The following is a 22,382-nucleotide window of genomic DNA, read 5'->3' on the forward strand; positions in this document are numbered from 1 at the left end:
CACAGAGGTTAACTGTGTAAACAAAGGCCCTGGAGCAGGTGTGGGCAAGCCAGACGTTTGGAGGCAGCCTGGGAACCCTGTGACTGCAGTGGCTGGGGCCTAAGCAGAGAGGCCTGAGGAGCTTCGGACTTTATTAACTGCTTTGGAAAGAATCCAGTACAGCACGACCAGCAAATGCTGTTCTCTCTTCTCTAGCCCCAAGTTCCTGATGTCAAGGCATAAAGCCCTTGCAGTCCCCTCAGGCTTTTTGTCAGGATAACCGGCAAACCAACTAACACAGTTGTGGTCCAGCTCGTGGTGACCCCATGTGTGTCAGAACAGAACTGTGCTCACAGGGCTTTCAATGGCTGATTTTCAGGAGTAGATGGCCAGAGTTTTCTTCTGAGGCACCTCTGGGTGGACTCAAACTTCCGACCTTTTGGTTAGCAGTTGAGCATTTAACCATTGGCATCAACCAGGGAGTCTTCGTCAGGATAAGAAAAGCATATGGGGTTTTGATCCTTGAGTCTTGAATGGCTGGGGCGGGGGGGGGGGGTGGGGGGAGAGGGTCCTTGGAGATGAAGCCACAGGAAGCAGGGACAGCACAGGACCTCCCTGTGTTAGAATCTCAGCCAGGTGTCAGTCTGTGTCTGCAGAAACACAAAAACAGGCACGAGGCTCTCAACCTTGCCAGCCCTGCACTGCGTGTCCATTGAGATTGTAAAAGTGCGTTGTGAATGCGGCTGGGCAAATACACATATCTGTAGGAAGTGCCGTTTCAGCCTTGGCTGAGTCACTCTGCCCTTCTAGACTGGCTTAGGGGCCCTCCCTTTATCAGGGCCAGATAAGACTAGGCAGAAGAAGAAACTGGGGGAGCGAGAGGTGGAGAGGAGAAGGAACAGGGACTTGAGAGCTATTGTGATCCAGTGTCGTCAGAGGGAGACTGAGCTCAGGCCTGGGTTTGCTTACCAAGGAATCAGAAATGCTCCCCCTTCCTCCTTGACTACCTCTCTCCCACCCCATCTCTTCTCAGGAAACCCCTGCTTCAGCCAGCTACGTGTTGTTGTTAGCCATCGTCTAGTTGGCCCTGGACTCATTGTGACCCCATGCACAACAGAACAAAATGTTGCCCAGTCCTGCGCCATCCCCTCAATTTGTTGCAAATTGAATTGTTGTGATCCACAGGTTTTTTTTTTTTTTTGGCTGATTTTCAGAAGTAGATCACCAGACCTTTCTTCCTAGCCGGTCTTAGTCTGGAAGTTCTGCTGAAATCTGCTCAGCATCATAACACACGGAGGCCTCCACTGACAGACGGTGGTGGTGGTGCATGAGGTACATTGGCTTGGAATCGAACCCCGGCCTGCAGCACGGAGGGTGAGAATTCTACCCCTGAACCACCGCTGCCCTTGCGTGGCCTTCCTAGGAAGCTTCTATCTCAAGGTTCCCAGCAAGGCTCATGGGATCCATTCACTTCCCCTCTAGATCCAATTGCTCAGACACCCAGAGTAGTCCACTGTTTTCGGTAGACAAGGAGGGTGAGGAGCCGCAACATTTTAGACAAGTTAGAAACCTAGCTCCCTGGGATTGTTTCTGGAGCTCTGCCCTACACTCACACTTGAAGGAGCCCTGGTGGCTCTGTGGTTAAAGTGATCAACTGCTAACTGAAAGGTCGGCAGTTGAAAACTACAAGCGGCTCATTGGGAGAAAGATGTGGCAGTCTGCTTCCACAGTGATTTACAGCCTTGGAAACCCTGTGAGGTCACTATGAGTTGGAATGGACTTAATGGCATTTTTTCTGGTTTTTGTTTTGGGTTTTTGTGGAGAGTGAGATTATACCAGAGAAAACTGCCACTGGAAGGAAGCTTGCGCCAAGTGTGCAGGCCCTATGCACATACTCTGGCGTGTTGGGGTTTATTTGCGCCAATTATACCGCCCGTAGACTTATGCCTACACTCCCAGTTGACCATCTAGTCATTGAAGAAATAAAATCACTTTAGAATCAGAACCCAGGCCTCAACTCCAAGTTCAGAGCTGCCTCCCTCTTCCCTGACCTCCTCCTCATTTTCATTGATGACAGTCATGTTGGTGTGTCCTCAAGTAGAGCAGATGTGTGCAGCCTGTGCCTGCTGAACCACGATGACTCTTCTGCAACACGCTTTATTGTGAAAGAGCTTTGTTAGAAACCCCTCTTTATGTGGCGAATATACTGAAGCCAATTCACGGCAAGTGCCTGAACCAGCAGACCTGTGGGGTGAGGGAGGCGGCTGGATTGAAAGTGTCCTGAGACCTGGGGCAAGGTCTGCAGTGTTCACCGTCATATTTCCAGAGCCTGATCTGCCGCGTGACATTTTGTTGTTGTTGGTAGGTACCCTCAAGTCAGTTCTGACTCACGGTGACCCTATGGACAATAGAACGAAATACTGCCTGATCCTGCACCATCCTCACAATCGTTGCTATGCTTGAGCCCATTGTTGCAGCCACTATGTTGATCCATCTTGTTGAGGGTCTTTCCTCTTTTTCACGGACCCCCTACTTTACCAAACATGATATCCTTCTCCAGGGACTGATCCCTTCTGATAACATGTCCAAAGTATGTGAGAAGTAGTCTCGCCACTCTTGCTTCCAAGGAGCGTTCTGGTTGTACTTCTTCCAGGACAGACTTATTCCTTCTTTTCACAGTCCATGGTATATTTAATATTCTTCGCCAACACCACAATTCAAAGGCATCAATTCTTAGGTCTTTCTTATTCATTGTCAAGCTTTCACGTACATATGAGGTAATTGAAAACACCATGGCTTCCATAAGGTGCACCTTAGTCCATAAAGTGACGTCTTTGCTTTTCAACACTTTAAAGCTATTTTGCAGCAGATTTGCCCAATGCAGTGCATCATTTGATTTCTTCACTGCCGCTTCCATGGCTGCTGATTGTGGATCCTAGTAAAATGAAATCCTTGACAACTTCAGTCTTTTCTCCATTTATCGTGATGTTGCTTATTGGTCCAGTTGTGAGGATTTTTGTTTTCTTTTTGTTGAGGTGTAGCCCCTACTTATGGCTGTGGTCTTTGATCTTCATCAGTAAGTGCTTCAAGTCCACTTCACTTTCAGCAAGGAAGGTTGTGTCATCTGGATAATGCAGGCTGTTAATGAGTCTTCCTCCCATCCCGATGCCCCATTCTTCTTCATATAGTCCAGCATCTCAGGTTATTTGCTCAGCATACAGATTGATTAAGTATGGTGAAATGATACAACCCTGATGCACACCTTTCCTGACTTTAAACTACTCAGTATCTCCTTGTTCTGTTCGAACAGCTGCCTCTTGATCTATGTACAGGTTCCTCGTGAGCACAATTAAGTTTTCTGGAATTCCCATTCTTCACCATTTTATCCATAATTTGTTATGATCCACACAGTTGAATGCCTTTGCACAGTCAGTAAAACCAGGTAAGCATCTTCCTGGTATTCTCTGCTCTCACCCAGGATCGGTCTCACATCAGCAATGATATCCATGGTTCCACATCCTCTTCCGAATCTGGCTTGAATTTCTAGCCTGACACATAGGTCCTGGATATTTATTAAGCAAATTATTTATGAGAGGAAACCCTAAGACCCAAAATAAAGTGGTCTGGAAAGATGTGGCTGCTTTCATAATGTCCGGAGGCTACAGGAACTGCTTGGCCAAGCTTTTTAGAAAGTTTGAAGCATTGAGTGGGTGGCTTTGCTATAAGGCATCTTTGAGTCCTGGTCAAACCAATACAAACCGGTTGTTTTTGAATTGGTTCTGACTCATGGCAACCCATGTGTGCAGCCTGGAACTGCTCAGAGTATTTTCAGGGCTGTGACTTTTTAGAAGCAGATCACTGGCCTTTCTCCCAAGGCACCCTGGGTGGGTTCAACCCACTAAGCTTTCAGTTAGTAGTCAAGCACTTAAGTGTTTATGCCAACCAGGGACTTCTCCAGTCCTGATAGTATGAGTCAAATGAAGTATTCAGTACATTTTGTGTGCCTTTCCTTATAGAATATCCTATAATATTGGAGGGATAGAAGGAATAGGAGGCACAGTCTCTTAAAATACTTGTTTTAGCTGCTGTCAAGTTGGCCCCTGACTCATGGTGAACCTGTGCACAAGGCAAGGAAACACTGCCCAGTTCTGTGCCATTCCCGTGATCGACTGTGAATTGGACTGTTGTGATCCACAGGGTTTTCACTGGCTGACTTTTTGGAAGTAGATCACCAGTTCTTTCTCTCTGGTCCATCTTAGTCTGGAAGCTCCACTGAAACCTGTTCAGCATCATAGCAACAGATAAGCCTCCACTGACAGAAGGATGGAGGCTGCGCTCAAGGTGCATTGGCTGGGAATCCGACCAGGGTCTCCATCAGGAAGGCAAGAATTCCACTACTGAACCGCCAATGCCTCCTCTTAAAACATAATGTCTAGTTATTCTGTTATTTTAAGTAACCAACCCATACCCTTCTGATGGAAATTCTAAGTTGATTATTTTTTTCTCTAGCCTTTATCAGAAGGGACGTAGTTTTACAGACCTGGCTTGTTTCCTTGCTCCCATGTTCATCCTGTGCAGTTGGACATCCAACAAATACACACCTACTGCTTTCTTGTGTCAGACCAGGAGCTAGGGACCAGGCAGGGAACTGCTAGACACACTCAAGCTCAAATTCTAGCGGTGGAGACAGTAGATCCGTGATTTCATCACAGTTATGATGCATGTTACAAAGAAACACAGGGTTCTGTGTGAGTGTATTTCCTTTGACTACTGGCATGTTCTCTCAGGCTCACGAAAAAAAGATTGTGGAAGGAGGCAGAATTATTATCAGGACAGCTGCTCATAAAAAGGAGTGGCCAAGACAAATTTTAGTGGCCTGGTGCGTTCTTTAAATTTTGCAAAACTGCATTCATTTTATACATAGGCCTAACTTAATTTCTGTTTCTGCAGCACCACAGAAGCTACTACCCAGTTGAGGCACACTTTAGGTTGTACCTTGTGCAACAGCACAGAGAAAGTGTCAAACATTTGCACAGCTTACTCCAGCACACTCATTTCCTGCCTGCCTTTCTATCCTGTAGGACTGGGCTGGGCATCTTCAAAGGAGACCTCCAGGCCCCTTGACTGTCCTTCCCCAATCTGGGGCAGGTGCCAAGCCTTCAGCATCTGGCTCCTGGCCTCCTGAGCCCTGCCTCAACTTCTCCAGCTCCCCAGTGCCAAAGGACTAGCTCTGCATTCTATTTCTTCTTATGACAGCCCTGCTGCCTACCACTTCTCCAGTGTTCTGCAGGCCTCTGTAGGCTACGGCGTGGGGTGCATTTCAACCCAGGGAGAAAACACTGCTCCATTTCAGTTTCCCTTGCTTGACTTTTTCATTACTCCATCTCCTTCCTCCCTCTTTGGTGCTAGCCATAGAGTTCCCTCCTCCCTCCCTCCATCCTGTTTTTCTTCCTCCTTTCCCTTTCCTTCGTTTTGGTCTTCATTGCTGATTTTTTTCTTTTTTTTGTAATTGCAAAGTTAAATGATGCTTATTGTTAAAACTCAGGCTTCCCTGAAGTATAAGTGACCAAGATAACCTTGACCACTCTAAACTTTCAGAGAAGGATGTCTCAGAAGCCAGTAATCCAAGCCTCCATTCTGAGGACAATGAGAAGTTCCCGAGCACTTTCTGGAATGCTCTGAGGAATATTTACGTGTAACACAAAGCCATCTTATCCCAGAAGCAGCTGCTTCAGGGTCCCAGGTCACTGCTGTCTTGCCTCACCTGACCTAGCCCTGAAGTCACCCAAAGCACGGCTCTGCCCAGGCTGTAACAGACAGCAAGCCATTGGGCTTGGGAATGACAGAAGCACACAGAGTATATTATGACTACTACTATAAGTGGATACTCTGGAGGACCCCCAAGTCCAGATCCGATTTCCCTTCTTTTTCTACCTTCTGACAGGCTGCCCCTGGTGAGGGCCAGCTCCACCTCCAACATCAATCTTGGTGCATCTCCATTAACTCAGAAGCTAGGCCTGATTCCTCCAGCATGTTCGAGTCCATTGGTGTGGCCATTGTGTCAATCCATCTCACCAAGGGTCCCCTTCCCCTCACTGGCCCTCTGCTTCAGCAAACACAGTGTCCTCCTCTAGGAACTGATTCCCTCTTGATGTGTCCAAAGCAAGTGAGTTAGACAGTGTTCTGTTGTGATCCATAAGGTTCTCACTGGCTAATTTTCAAAAGTAGATAGCCAGGCCATTCTTAGTCTGTCTTAGTCTGGAAGCTCCACTGAAGCCTGTCCACCGTGGGTGATCCTGCTGGTATTTTAAATATTGGTGGCATAGCTTCCAGCATCACAGCAACATGAAAGCCACCATGATACAACAAACTGACAGATGGGTGATGTGGCCTTATAGATAAAAAAAAAAAAAAAAAGTAGTCATGGCTAAATAAATATTTCCTTTTTACCATTGTTTTTATAAACACGGGAACTTACAGAATATATTTCTTTTGTTTTTCTCACTTAACACCATGTCATGGCTAGTCCTTGAAGTCCTTAGCTATAAATCTAACTTTTTTAAATAGCTGGTTAATGTTCAACAGTTAATGCTTCATGATTTGATTTGATTATTTGATTTAGATGTAGTTCAAGTCTTTGAGTTCTAGTTTTCCTTTCTCCCTGACCTGCCATCAGGCTTGGCTTGAGGCAAGAATGCCTTATATTTGTCTGGAATATGTACATTTTCAATGTGTTATTGACCTTACTTGATTCCCAACCACTCTCAGGTGAGGGAACTGAGGCCCAGTTAAAAGAATGTCCTAACTCTCATAATAGAGAAAGTGCATCTGACACCCAGGCTCAGCTGCTGACACCAGACAGCGAGGCTTCTCCACACAGGTGTCCGTCACTGCCCATTCCACAATCCTGCTCTGGACCATCCCCAGTGGTGTGGCAGCTCCCCGCACCTCCAACAGAGAGCACAATGCAGCTGCCCGCCTTGGGACATGTGTACCCAGCAAACAGTCACCGAACCCTGCTCTGATGAGAACCAGACCTCACACTTGTCACTGTTGCTCTCCTCCTGGAGTTTAGCCAGCATGCTTGGCTTGGGCTGAAGGCCTGGTGTGAGATGAGTGTGGTGGAGGCTCTGCTGTGGGTCTAGGGGCTGGCAGTGTGTCATGCAAGGTAGCTGTGGGGGAACACTTCCTTGCCGTTGGACAGGTATCTGAGAACACAGTGCCTCTTCTGTTCTCAGTCACCTGCTGAACACAGTGTTGATAAGTGAACCTACAGTGACCACTGGCGAATGGCACTACCTGGAGTTGTGCAATTGTACAACCAGTGCAATCCTCTAGGGCAGCTCTGGAGGGAAGTGGTGTTTGATCAGAAACCTGAGGGGTAAGGAGGATGTAGCTTGACAAGAAAGAAAGAGTGTGTGTGTAAGGGGTGGGGATGGGGAGACCCTACACTTAGAAAAAGACAGCATCGGTGAAGGTGCTCAGGCAACACATTTATGTCTACAAATTGTTTGATGTTCCTCCTTTCTAGAGTTCCAGCTTAATTCCCTTCCCCTTGAGTATGGGGCTGGACTTGAGTTTGTGACTCACTTCTAATGAATAGAATATGGTTGGAGTGATAATATAGCTGACTGGGTTATTAAAAGACTGGCTGTAGACTTGGGTGCCCACTTGCTCTGTCTTGGGAGAAGCCAGCTGCCATGTCACATGAGAAGCCCTATGAAGAGGCCCATGCCATGAGGAAGTGAGACTTCCAGCGAAGAGCCATGTGAGCGAGCTTGGAAGAGATCCTCCGGCCCCTTCAGATGCCTGCAGCCCTGGCCCTTGACTGCAACCTCCTGAGAGACCCTGAGCCAGAACTACCCAGATAAGCTGCTCCTGAGTTCTTATCCATCAGAAACACTGTGAGATGATAAACAATTGTTGTTTTAGGGTCATTTGTTATACAACAATAGATAACTAATTCAGGACGGAAGGCGTTCAGCTCATTCAAGACATTAAAAGGTCAGAGTGGCCTCGCAGAGGCAGTGGTCTTCAGATTTCAGAGTTCATAAAAATTGTCTCGTGTGCCAAAAATCCAGACTCCTGGGACCCACTTTCAGAAAATCTGATTCACTTGGTCTGGTTTGGGCCCAGAGATCTGCATTTTAGCCATACATCCTAGGAAATTCTCATGCAGGTGGTCCAAGAACACACTTAGTGCAGCACTAGCATGGAAGGGTTGGTGGCTGAGTGACCCAGATGAGCTGGAGGGGTATACAGCCATCTAACACAGGTCACATTAAAAAACAAAAACCAAGCCTTTATCCTAAGAACAACGGAAGCCACTGCAGGGCTTCAAGCAGGACAGTAGCTAAAGCTAAGCATAGGCTAACACCTATTCGGTTTTTCTCTCTCACCAATCTGTCAGCGTGAGTACTGGTTTATCAACCCAGTGTGGATCCTTACATACGGGGAGATGAAGAAGAGCAGGATTTGATCCTGCTTTTGAGGAGCTCTCAAGTAATGTAAAAAAAAAATATATATATATATATACAGAAACCTGAGTACCCATGTGAGAGCTGTTCCTTTAACGTTATCAAAGTGAAAGGCTGTGCCCTCTTTCCAACTAAGCAGGGGCTGCTCAGAGCCTTTTGACCTCCATTTTGGTAACCATTTTCTGAGGCAGTTCATGAGATATATGAAAAACTAGATGCTTTAGAGTTTCAGAATGGTAGAGTGGAAGGGTCATTTTACAGACATCCACTAATTTCACCCAATCATTTTGAATATAAAATAGAGGGCCGGAGAGGCCCAGTCATCTGGTAGAGTATTTGACGAGGGAAGGGCCTGGTTGCCTGTGTGCTGAGCATCTCCTGATAGACTGGATGGGGGCAGATGGGATTCCTTTGAAGAAGGAGTATGACGTGAGTAGGTGTGAAGAAGAGGACGGGGGATCCTAGATATAGTCCAAAGTGTACAGCTATCTACAATTGCTTTGTCTTAAAAAAAAAATCAGGGGACATCAGTGTTCCACTGATTTTCCCAAAGGGATGTTTTCCAAGCTTTTACCCACTAGGCAGCTGGTATTAGCATCCACACCCTTTTTCCAGGGCACTCCTGTTTCTTTGTGGGCTACAGGAGAGAGAGAATATACTTGACGTTTTGTGCAATTCTCTAGGCTCAGCTCTTTTCTATTTATTCCCTCTTCACATGAAATGAATTAAAGAGAAGGGTCTATTTTGAAAAGTAGAATGAAAAGAATTGAAGGGGACACTTTACTTTTTTTTTTTTTTTTTAAAGCAAAACAGTCTGTAGCAGCTAGTCCACGTCCCTCCCATTTCAGCACAGGCCAATGGCATCCAGCTTCAGGCACCTCAACCAAGGTTTCTCTTGACTTGCTGGAGGGGCCAGGGAGTTAATGTCCCAGGAAACCCCTTCCCAATGGCAGATGAGAGTTGGAGGATGCATGGCCAACTTGCTCGTTCTTAAATTGAGCAGAATAACTCTGAAGCATGTGTCCTGTGGTGTCTCCAGAATTGCAGCAGGGCTGGGCTCAGCTGCTGAAGCACTACTCTGCCCAAGACTAAACCTTGCTCTGGCCTCCTTCCCTTCCCTGTCTGCTTCCTCACTCCTCTACCAGTGTTTCCTGGGATCAACTCCCACATAGGCGCCTGGGTCCCGAATCCTTATGTAAGAATCTGCTTTTGGGGAACCCAGCCTAAGCCATCATCTAATCATTCCCTAAATTTTAAAGTGACTCAGAAATAAAGGGGCACCTTTCTGGGGAAAGTTATCTGTTCTGCATTTAACACAGGGTAAAAAGACTTTTAAAATTGTAAAAGCAATACCTGCCTGGTAGAACAGAGAAACAACAACAACCAGAAGCCCATGCAGTATAATACAAAGTAATTCTGTCCACACACCTCTCAGCCTGCTTTCCTTTATTCCTCTCCCTAGAGCAACCACCATTAACAGGTTGGAAATTCCTCTGTATAGTCTTAAAACGTTAAATCAGATCATGTCACTTCTCTGCTCAAAACCCTCTCCACAATTCCTCATCCCATTCGGGGTAACAGCCAGAAGCCTACCAGCGCCTCTTCACGTGCCCCCAGGAGAGGACCTGTTCTCCTCCGCACTCACCCTGCTCTGGCCTCCCTGGCCGCCGCTCGACGTGCAGGTGCGCTCCGGCTTTGCTGTTCCTGCTGCCTGGAGCGCATCTGTCTGCCCGGTCCTCTCCCTCACTTCCTGCAAGCGTCAGATACCCCCTCTCAGTAAAGCTCTTTTCTGAGGACCTTTTTTAAAGTTGCATCCCTTCCCCCTATTCTCATTCCGTCCTCTGCTTAATTTTTTCCCTATCGCTTATGAGCATAGGGTTGCCATGAGTCAGAATCGATTCGATGGCAACGGGCTTTTCATCACTATGTGACATACCACACATTTTACTTACTGCTTATTGCCTTTCTCCCCCTCTTAGAATAAAGCTCCCTGAGGCAGGGATTTTGTCTGGTTTGTTAACTGTCTCACCAGTGGGAAACCCTGGTAGCGTAGTGGTTAAGAGCTACAGTTGCTAACCAAAAGGTGGGTAGTTAGAGTCCACCAGGCACTGCTTGGAAACCCCATGGGGCAGTTCTACTCTGTCCTGTACGGTCACTATGAGTCAGAATCAGCAGGACAGCAATGGGTTTGTTTTTTTTGGTTTTTGTGTCACCAGTGATCAGAACAGCTCCTGGCGCATGGTAGATGCTCAATAAAGTTTTGTTGATTGAACGCACAGGTGTGTCCACACACACACATACACACACATCCATGCAGATACACACATACACACACCTGCCCATATTATACACATTTTGTTCTGCCCTTTGCTTTTTCCACTTACCCGTCTTGCAGATCATCTCTCTTAGAACATAGGGAACCATCTCATTCTTGTAAACAGTGTAGAGGGTGCTATTGTGTGAGTGTACATAACGTACTTAACCAGCATCTTCTCGATGGGCATTTAGATAGACTTCAGCCATCACGTCGATGGCACTGGGTTTTTGGGTTAGCCGTTGCAAAAATGCTGCAATGCATCCTGTATCTTTGCTCATGTTGTTGTTAGGTGCTGTGGCGTTGGTTCTGACTCATGATGACCTTATGTGTGACAGAGCGAAACACTGCCCTGTCCTGAACCATCCTCACAATCGTTGTTATACTTGAGCCCATTGTTGTAGCCACTGTGTCAATTCATCTTGTTGAAGGTCTTCCTCTTTTTTGATGACCCCTCTACTTTACCAAGCATGATGTCCTTCTCCAGGGACTGGTCCCTCCTGATACCATGTCTGAAATACGTGAGACAAAGTCTTGCCATCCTTGCTTCTAAGGAGCATTCTGGCTGTACTTCCTCCAAGACAGATGTGTTCGTTCTGTTGGCAGTCAATGAATGGTATATTCAATATTCTTTGCCAACACCATAATTTGAAGGTATCATCAGTTCTTCTTCGGTCTTCCTTATTCATTGTCCAGCTTTTGCTGGCTTGGGTCAGGCTCATATTAGTGACTATTATCTGCAAGATGAATCCCTGAAAGTGAAATTGTTAGATATGCACATTATTATTTTGATGGATATTAACAAATTGCCCTCCCCGAAGATCACACCCATTTACCCTTTTCCCTGCAGTTTATGGGTGTTTTTTTCTCACAGCTGGATCAATGCTGTGCATTATCAAACTTCTTGATCTTTGGTAATCAACTAATTTTAAAACAAAACTCATCATTTTAATTTGCATTTTCTTAATGGTGAGGTAGGGTGCTTTGCACTTGTTTATAAGCCATGTCTCCGGCTTTTTGGTTTTTGAGAACTCCCTGTTTATGTGTTTTGCTCATTAAAAAAAAAAATGAGTTGTTGGCCTTTTACTTGTAGTTCGCAAGCCCCATTTTTATACTAAATTCTTTACGTATTAGTCCTTTGTCCTTCATCTGTCTTTCAAATATTTTCCCCTCTGCTTCATTTGGTTTTTGATGCTGTTTTTAGTTTTCTTGGTATGCACAAAATTCTAAATATCTACGCTGTCAAATTCATCAATATTTTTATACATGGCTTCTGAATTTTGTCTTAATTAGAAAGGGTTTCGATTATATGAAAAGATTATCTCATGTTTCTTTTTGTTCTTTTACAGCTTTTTTCTCTCTTAAACATATATTCTTGACCCACTTGGAATTTATTTTAGCAAAAAGGCGGGAAGGAGGATTCAACTTGACTTTTATCCACATGGTTAGCCAGTTTTTACAATGTGTGTTGAATAATAGGTCTTTTCCTCAATGATTTGGAATTTGCCTTTCTTATGTATTAAATTATTCTATGTTTTCCCATCTCTTTCCACTCTGTTTTGGTTCATAGATCTATTTATGTGCCAGAATCAAATTGTTTTCATTAATGTAGCTTTAAAAATCTTTTGATACCTGATAAGACTGAGCCCAGAGGGCCTTTTTGAAGTTTGTTCTGATTGCCACGTAGCCCTTGTACAAGAGTGAGAGTTATTTTTAGGTGGTAAAACCGCTCTCTCCTCTCTTAGGTGACCAGAATGGGGAGTGGAATGTAGGCTCCCTGATCCTGTTAACTGACAAACCCCATTTTCCTGCTGAGAGGTCAAACTCCCTAATAAGGTGATGATAGGCTAAAAGCTATTTCATTTCATCAACTCCCTGGAAGGTATTACCCCACCTGCTGCCTAACATGTTGAAGTCCTGCAGTGGCTTGGGTTACTTCCAGTGGGTGTCATAGAAAACTTGAATTTACCAGTTAATACAGCAGTATGAGACCTCCCTTTAAAAACAATTAAATACTGGCAAAACAGAAGGAAAATGCAAATCAGGAAAAAATCCCACCCTTGACATGCTTGGCATGTGACTGCTACAAATGACTCCACCAGATATTTAAGGAAAATCGAAAGTACACGGAGTACTGGGTCAGGCTGTGGAGCTGCTAAGGGACCAGAGCTGCTGTAGGGACGGCTTTCCTCTGCTCCTTTCTGGAGGATCTGGCAGCCGGCCCGAGCCCCTGGACCCTGGATCTGTGGGAGCTGGTATGAAGCTAATGTTCTGAGTGGGTGAGACGTAGGAAGCAGAAACAGATATTTAGACATTTTTTCCTTCTCTGCTTCTGTCTCATAGAATATTTCTGGCTTGTGCAGGAACAGGCACCCATTGTAAACCCCTGCCCTGGGCAGTTTGGCAAGGGTTTAGACTACAGCCTCCTGAGAGGCCATCTCTCAGAATGTCATAGAAGCCCAGGGAGCAGAGTTTAGTCCCTCAGAGAAACACTACAACAGAGCCCAGGCTTAGCCCGACCATGACCTGGCTGAGTGGGCACTAGTCCTTGCTGGATGGCTTCGGGTCCCCTCACTCAAGCATCTACTGCTGCAGAATCACTCAGACCTAGTGAACAGAAAATAAGGGTGATCAGAGCTTGATGTGCAAAAGCCAAGGTGAGCCTCAGTCTCACACATTCTAGGAAACACCATTTATAGGTAGGCATCTATCTCCCATCTCTTCCTTGCCTCAGAGTCCAAGGTGATATGTGTTCGAAATGGAGAAGGGCAGGCAAGGAGAATGGGGCCTTCTGATTTGAGTCAATAAGCTGTGAGTACTGTTCAGATGAGAAGGTGGTCACCTGCCTTGAGCCCAGCACACACTTCCTCTCTCCCTGCAAGTTCAGCGTTAAGCAAAACTGGCAGGTGTTTTATAGGACCTCACCCAGGGGTGGGGTAAGAGGGGCTGACACACCTGCAGGTGGCTTGGCCTGGGGGATGCCCTCATGGGTGCTGGTGTGAAGCTGCCCCAGGGCTCTACCTCCGGCCATTTGAGGTCACTCCTGCCTCATTTTCTTGCTCAGTCTGTTTTGCTCCTTTCAGTTAAATGCTCCTCTCTGTCACAAAAGGTCCTCATATGTGTCCCTTTTCTCTTCTCAGAGTTCTGCACTTCTTCATCCTCAGGGAGGAGTGGTAAACTGGGGGCTAGGGGACAAAACATGAATGTGTGACATCCCCTTGCCCAGTAGACCAGTAGACAGTTCACAAGGTTCTTAGCTCCTGTCAGCTGTCAGGATGCACATTGGTATTGAGAAGATTTAATAAGATGTGTAGTCTTGTCATGTTGGGGTGGCTTGTGTGTGGCATATGATGCTGGAAGTTATGCCACTGGTATCTCAAATAGCAACAGGGTCATCCATGGTGGATAGATTTCAGTGGAGTTTCCAGACTAAGACAGACTAGGAAGAAAGACCTGGCGATCTACTACCAAAAATTAGCTAGTGAAAACCCTATGGATCACAACAGAACGTTGTCTAACATAGTGTTGGAAGATAAACCTCCTAGACTGGAGCAAAATACACAGTGGCCACAGCAATGGACTTGAGCATGCCAACGATTGTGAGGATGGTGCAGGGTCAGGTGATATTTTATTCTGTGGATCAACAGCAGACTGAGCCTACTTGATAGTGACTAAAAACAACAACAACAACAATGATATATGAGGTAGTAATACTGTTGAGTGCTGACTATGAGGTAGGTGCTGTTATTGTTCCTGTTTTTATAGATAAGTCACAGGAAGGTGGTGGGCTGTAGTGAGCCTAAAACAGTGTTCAGTGTATAACAAAGCCCGATACATGTGGTGACTGCAGCAGCTGTAGGTGGCTTGGCCTGGAGGATGCCCCCTTGGGTGTTGGTGTGAGCTCTTATGAGTCAAACTGGCTTGTAAGAGTCAATTGTTGCTTTTCTTCCCAACACCATGTATGATGACACCCCCTTGGTGGCTTGAAATTGGTCATGATGGGAGCACTTACACCTTGGAAATTGGCAAATGCTACAAGTCAGCTTTTTGTTTTCTTTTTCCTGGAGCTTTGGACTATACCACTGTGATTGCTAATGTTATACTCCTACTGGCATAGAAACAATGAGAGTTGTTCCCAACTAAAATCAATACGCCGAGAGAGGGGAACCTTCCAAATTTCCTCAATGGAAGAAACATCTTTCTCTGTAGCCTTAGGTCAATATGTTGTTGTTACTATTGTTAGCTGCCCTTGAGTCGGCACTCAACTCGTGGTGACCCCATCCGCAACGGAATGAAACGCTGTCTGGTCCTGTGCCGTCCCCATGATTGGTTGCAGATTGGACTGCTGTGATCCACAGGATTTTCAGCAGCTAGTTTTTGGAAGTAGATTGCCAGGGTTTTCTTCCTAGTTCATCATAGTCTGGAAGCTCCACTGAGACCTGGTCAGCATGATAGCAACATACAAGCAACCACTGACAGATGGGTGGTGGCTGCTCATGAGGTATGTCGGCCAGGAACTGAACCTAGGTCCCCCACATGGACCCACTGGACCACCAACTCCTCCTTAGGTCACCTTACTAATAGTGAAATCCAGTTGGGGAAGAGTTTTGCTACAAGGGCTCTCAACTGTGGGAACAGAAGTAGACCTCAGAGGGCCTATGATCAATGGTAGATGGCTTGGCAAACCCCGAGGCGTGGCTTCAAGAGCTGCATATAATTTTCCTCACTGGCTAAGTTGAACCTCAATGTGCACTGCCACAGTGGGTTTCTGAGGACATTTCTAAAAGCAAAGATGCTGTCTAGTAGGCAGATCAACTGTGGGCAGCTGAAAAATAAAAAAAAAAAAAGAAACGTTCATTCTAGGAGAGGTGGGAAAGGGGCAGTGGCCGGGCAGAGCGTACTGAGTACCGGATCTTATGTAGATTCTTGGACCCTGGTTCCAGAGCCACGCTGACCTCTCTGTGGGAACTTGGGAAAGTCTCTTTGAATTTTCGTTCTTTTCCATAAAGCAAGAGTATTGATCTAGAAAGAGCCCTAGAAGCCACCTAGACCATCGTTGACATACACGATGTTTTGTTCACAGAGTGTGGTGAAGACTGTAAAACGTTGCACAAATGTATTACTATGGTTTTCATGTAATATTTCTCCTTATTTTAGCAAAACACAAAGATACATGTTTGTAGGGAAAGGCTTAATGTTTGGGTTTAATGGATCACGAGCAGAGACTGAGGCAGCTGATCTCATTCCTATGTGACCAAACAATCAGGTATTTGCTGAGGACCTGTGTTTGTTGACTCTGACTTCTGTGCCTCCACCCTACCTTGCACATACTCCTCCCACTCACCTGCAATCATTTGCTGTCATTCCCTCTCCCCCTTTAGACTATGAGATTTGGGTGGGACAGCCTTCAAATCGTGTTCATTTCCTATCTAGTCATGGTGAGGTTCCTAGAACATAAACCAATTTATTTCTTCATTCAGCAAACATTCACTGAACCCTAACATGTGCTTCAGAAGGTATCAGAGGTGGACATAAGCAAATTCTTCTGTTAGGGGCTTGCTGGGAGGAAGAAGACAGAGAGGAAACCAACGGAAAATTGCACAAGGCAAGGTGTGATCAAGTGTTCACCAGTAAGTTGTAGAGTGAAAGTGTTAGACCAGTAGGGGGCAGGCCAGTTGAAAGATGTCCTCTTGGAAGGCATGATCACGGTGACGTGTACAGCATGATTTTGTAGGAGAAAGTAAGGTTCCTGGGTGGAGCAAATGGTTTGAGCTTGTCAGCTAACAGAAAGGTTGGTGGTTCAAACCCACCCAGTGACACTGCAGAAGGACCGTTGATCTGCTGTAAGAGCACAGCCACTGAAACTCACATGGAGTCACAATGAGTTGGAATCGACTTGATAGCAATGGGGACAGAGAGAAGCCCAATACAGGCACAGTCTTGCTGCTCACATAAACTCTAACTTTTGCTGGGCCTGAATTTGTGGAAGGGGACCCTGGCCAGGGGAGAAATAAAAAGATATGAGAGAGGTTGGAACTCTCCGGAACAAGGTGAGCACTGTGTCTAAATGAAGCACAGGCAGCCTACTGCAAATGAGGCAGCTCAGAGCCCTGTCAGGGCTTAGGTGACTAAGGCTCCACGGCCGAGGAGTGGGACAAGCTGTCAAGAGGGAGAGGGGCCGGCTGTCAAAAGCACCAAGAACTTTGTCCCGACCCTCAGGGATGGGCTGCTGGCTTGGAGGCACACGTGGTGCCCTGAGGAGCTGCATGCGTCAGAGGGACTGTGGCAGCTGGCTGCTCAGGTCCACCGCTCGAGATGCAATCTGAGGCCCTGGAGTCCCCATGCCCGGGGCCTTGGGCGTGCTAAACCTGCCACATGGAAAATATCACGTCTCAGCTGATTCCTCAGCTTAACACGCCCCAAAACCAGGCGCCTCTCAATGGATGCTCAGGTAGTCCGAGGGCCTCCCCAGGAGTGCTCTGTCCTGAGGGATGATCAGAAAAGGCTAGGTGACCATCAGTGGGTGTGTTTAGGAGGGTCTTCCAACACCAGGTCAGTGCGTGAGCTTAATGGATATTAAGGTTGCTTCTAATGGTGAAATTTTATCCTTCTGTGAAAGTATGCTTGTGATGGCTGGAGGTATTTATAGACCAGGAATCCACACAGAAAGATGCCAGGGGCTCAAAGCCGTGCAATGAAGTGGATGTGGGTTTGCCAGGTCCTCTAGGAAGGCTCTCCCATCCCTCTGCTGCCTCACCTTGGGCCTCCCTTGGCACTACAGCAGTACCTTTATGGTAGTGTTCTCACAAGACATTACAATCATCCGCCCAAAGAGTCTCTCCCACAACTATACTGGGAGCACCTGTAAGGCAAGGGCCATTTCCCCCTCAGCTTTGTGCTCCAGCACTTACCACAGTGCTTTGTTCGTAGAGAGCTCCACTAATAATTGGGAAACGGAATTAGCTAGAGCCCAGAGAGGTTGCCTGAAGTCTCTCTCCAGCACATCTGCTCCTTGCACTCTGCCTAATGGAAAAGCTTTCAGTCCCCCGGGAGTGAAATGTCAGAAAATGGTACCCATAATCTGCCTGCTGGGCGAAGCAGGAAAATGCAGGTCGTGGGAAGACACTCAGCCCTGGGATCTTGGACCTCTCCTTCCTGGAAGATGGTCTTAACCGGAGGTGGCCTCATGGGGAAGAAGAGCTTGTTCCCTTAGTTGGCTTAATTCTGAAACATCCATTTGGTCCGCGTAGGACCCTGCCAGAGTATTCGAGCTGAAGGTTCAGCTGCCTCAGGATATGTCTTGTATCTGATGGCTGAAGGGTCTTCCCTGGACATGACTTCCTTCTCAAATTAAAGTTTATTTCCCATTGTGTCAAAGACCACATTTCTCGTTAGGAATGGATTATAGGCATATCCTACTCAATGAAGCAGATACAAAACTGAATGTTTATATCCTGAATGATTTTGTATGCATGGGGAACTCTTAGCTACGGCCATGACATTTATTTATTTATTTAATCACTTACTTTTTGGAATCTTGGAGACCCTTTTTCAAATAAAATCATATGTGGAAGTCTGACACATATCAAAAACAAAACAAAACAAAAACCCATTGCCAACGAGTTGATTCTGACTCATGGAGATTCCACATGTTTCAGAGTAGAACTGTGCTCATAGGATTTTCAATGGCTGCAATCTTACAAAAGTGGGTTGCCAGGCCTTTCTTCTGAGGTGCCTCTGGGTGGACTCGAACCTCCAACCTTTTAGTTGGCAGCTTAGTGTGTTAACCATTTGCACCCTGCAAGGACTCTATATGTGGAAGTCTGGTAGGTAAAGCAGGTAAAAGCCGAGTGGCTCTGCTTGGAGCCAGGGTGGGGACGGTGAGGGGGAGGGAGGGGCTCTGCAGGTGGTTCCACCTTCCTCCCCCCTTCCCTGGAGGAGCCTGTGCACTAGACCTTGGGCACCCCGGGACCTCAGTAGGAAAACCACCAGTTTTAAGACGCCCTGCAATTATGGATCCTTTCAAACATGATTTAGAGTGTTCTTCCAACGTAAATTGCTATGCTCATGACCCACATTCCACCTCAGGATTCCATTTCAGTAATTTGGGTTTTAATGCAAAACCTTTTTTGCACCTAGACAACCACAAGAGTTGGCAGCGCCTTTGTCTCTCCCTAAGCAGCCTGGCCTTCCCATGGCCCTCCTCTCAGCATTCCCCAGGAGAACCTCCCTCTCTGTGCTCCCTGCCTGGTTGTTTACCTTCCCCCTCCCCACCTCTATCCACGTGACATGGTACCTGGAAGGTGCGCTGCACCCTCCCCCCAGGTCTTGGGCTGTAGAAGCTCTCCACCATCTGCAAGGGCAGAGCCAGGCTCCAGGAGGGAGCTCAGCCACCGAGGGCGAGGAGCTTGCCTGCAAGGGCTCGCCCTGCAGGAGATGAATCCAATGTCCATGTCTGTCTAAGGGTCATGGGCCAGGTGGGAGCACAGGGGTCTTGAGGGAAGCTGTCCACCAGCCCACTGCAGGCTCAGGGAAGAAGCTGCCACCAACGGGAGTCAAAACGTGGAGGGGGCTTGAGCCCACCTGTGAGGCCCTCCCCCTCCTCAGACCCCAATGAATTTACCAGAGAAAGAGGAACATGGGAAAACTGTACCCAGGCTGGGAAACAGGGAAGGATGGGGTCACCATGCCAGAGCTCTGAGGAATTTCTGCAGGGTCCGGTGAGGACAGGAAGGGCTGGGCAGCTTGGGCATAGGTGGAGGGGATTCCTTACTGGTGAGTCTTCCTGTGGGGACTATAAGGACAGGGGAGAGCAGAGACTTGCACCCAGGAGCCAACAAAGTGGAGCTGCTGGTGCTGTGGGCTCAGGAGGGCAGTGGGACCACTGGAGCCTGGGGCTGGGCCAGAGGCTCCACCTTATCTGCTCAGCTCATCAGGTTCCCAATCTAGTAAAAATAGTTTCTAATCTGACTAAAACTTCTTGCTTAAGTTCTAAGTCTCATCTCAACTTGTACATCCCACGGAGATACAAACTTGAGCCCAAGACCTTGGAGAGTAATGTAAATGTAAATTTTAAAAAGCCTTCACTGAAGGGTTTTTTTTTGAGGGGAAGTGATGCGAGTAATATATTGCACGATCTCCTTTAATTAATGCCGCCTGTCCCCCTTTCCCCACCACCTGGTTGTCAGTTTGTGGTACTGGGGTGGTTTTGGTGTTGGGATGATGCTGGGAGCTAGGCCACCAGTATTTCAACTACCAGCAGGATCACCCACGGCAGACAGGTTTTAGCAGAGCTTTCAGACCAAAACAGACTAGGAAGAGAGGCCTGGTGATCTAATTCCAAAAGTTAGCCAATGAAGACCTTATGGTTCGCAAGAAAACATTGTCTGATATACTGCTGGAAGATGAGCCCCCTAGGTTGGAAGGCACTCAAAATGCAGTGGCTGCAACGATGGACTCGACCCCCCCAACAATCATGAAGCCCGGTGCAGGACTGGGCAACGTTTTGTTCTGTTGTATGTGGGCTAGTCATAAGTCAGAGACAACTTGACAGCAGCCAGCATCCACAACCAGCCTCTCCACTTCCCTTCTCTCTTCGAAGCCCCATACCACTCATGGAGCAGCGGCTCAGGTCTCTGCTTCCTCTCATTTTTCCCAGCGTCACAGCTGCCTGGTTCTTCCCTGCTGCCCCTCCCCTTCTCTGGTTCAGCTCCCTTAACTTCCTTCCCCATTTCGTGTGTTTTCCTCTTTTGGGGTAGCTTTTATTCTTCTTCCTTATGTAGATCAATTTTGCTTCTCTTAGCTTTTCCTGTTCTCCCCCCCAGCCCTTGCCCCAATCAGACCTCAATCAGAGCACCGAAGGGTTCAGGACCGCAAAGCCTGAGGAATCCTGCCTCATCTGGGATAAGGAGGTTGCAAAGACACCATTTGACACCTTTCCTCTATCCCAGTCACAAAGGAAAATTATAAACTTTTCCTTTTCTTTTTGTCTAGGACTAAAATATTTGTGCAGAAACCAAAAAACCAAACCCACTGCTGCTGAGAAGATTCTTACATATTAAAAAAAAAACAACCCTATAAAAAAAAAAAAAAACGGCCCCATAAGGCTTTCAAGGGTGTAATCTTTACGGAAGCAGACTGTCACATCTTTCTCCTGTGGAGTGGCTGGGGGATTCCAAACACCAATCGTTCGGTTTGCAGCTGAGCGCTTAATGACTGTGCCACCAGGGCTCCTTTGTGCAGAAACGTCCGTAATCTTAGACACAAGTTCTCTGAACTCCCAAGACTACATACACACATAAGCCTCTTTAATTGTTACCAAGTCTGCTGCCATTTCCCCTCAAGGCTCATGTTTCATTTAAAACATATTTTTAAAAATGTTACATATAGTCCATGTTTACCCTAGAAAAAAATATACAGAGAGACTGAGAGAAAAGCAAATTCCACCACCTGGAAGTGCAATGTCAACACTATTCACATTTTGGTGTATATCCTTTCAGACTTTGTTTTATTGAAATGCACATGTGAATATGTATATGCACATGTGTGTCAAATGATGTATTGCATTGGGCAAACCTGCTGCAAAAGACCTTTTTAAAGTGTTAAAAAGCAAGAATGTCACTTTGAGGACTAAGTTGTGCCTGACTCAAGCCATGGTATTTGCAGTTGCCTCATATGCAGATGAGAGCTGGATAATGAATTATTAAGAAGAATTGAAGCCTTTGAACTATGGTGATGATGAAGAATATGCCATGGACTGCCAGAAGAATGAACAAATCTGTCTTGGAAGAAGTACAGCCAGAATGCTCTTTGGAAGTGAAGATGGCAAGACTTTGGCTCATGCACTTTGGACATGTTATCAGAAGAGACCAGTCCTTGGAGAAGGACATCATGCTTGGCAAAGTAGAGAGTCAGAGAAAATGAGGAAGACTCTCAATGAGATGGACGGATACAGTGGCTGCAACAAGGTGGAGCAGTATTTTGTTCTGTTAAACAGAGGGTAGCTATGAGTTGGAACCGAGTCAGTGGCATCTACTACTAATAATAAAATAATAATATACACACCCGCATATATGTATACATACGTATGTGTATGTATACATATTTACAAAAGTGGGATTAAACACATACTATTTATTTATGTATTTTTGTGAGGCACTGATGGTTCAGTGGCAGAATTTTTGCTCTCCATGCAGGAGACACGGGTTTGATTCCCGGCCAATGCAGGTCGTGCACAGCCACCACTTGTCAGCGAAGGCTTGTCTTTTGCTATGATACTGAGCAGGTTTCAGCAGAGATTCCAGACTAAGATGGACGAGGAGGAAAGGCCTGTGATCCGCTTCCAAAAACCAGCTAATGAAAACTCTGTGAATCACCACGGAACATTGTCCTATCCGCAATTGATCATAGGGCTGGTGCAGGCCAAGGAAGAGCTTCGTTCCGTCGTGCACGGGGTCGCCATGAGTTTGGGGCTGACCAGATGGCGGCTAAGAGCAATGACGTTTATGTATTTACAAAAATGGGATTAAATGCATACAATTTTGTAAGCACTTCTTTCTAAATCAGTAGATTTATTTACACCATTATTTTCAATGGCTGCTTAGATCCCTGTG

This window comes from Elephas maximus, chromosome 19 (assembly GCF_024166365.1).
Source record: "Elephas maximus indicus isolate mEleMax1 chromosome 19, mEleMax1 primary haplotype, whole genome shotgun sequence".
NCBI classification, from domain to species: Eukaryota; Metazoa; Chordata; class Mammalia; order Proboscidea; family Elephantidae; genus Elephas; species Elephas maximus.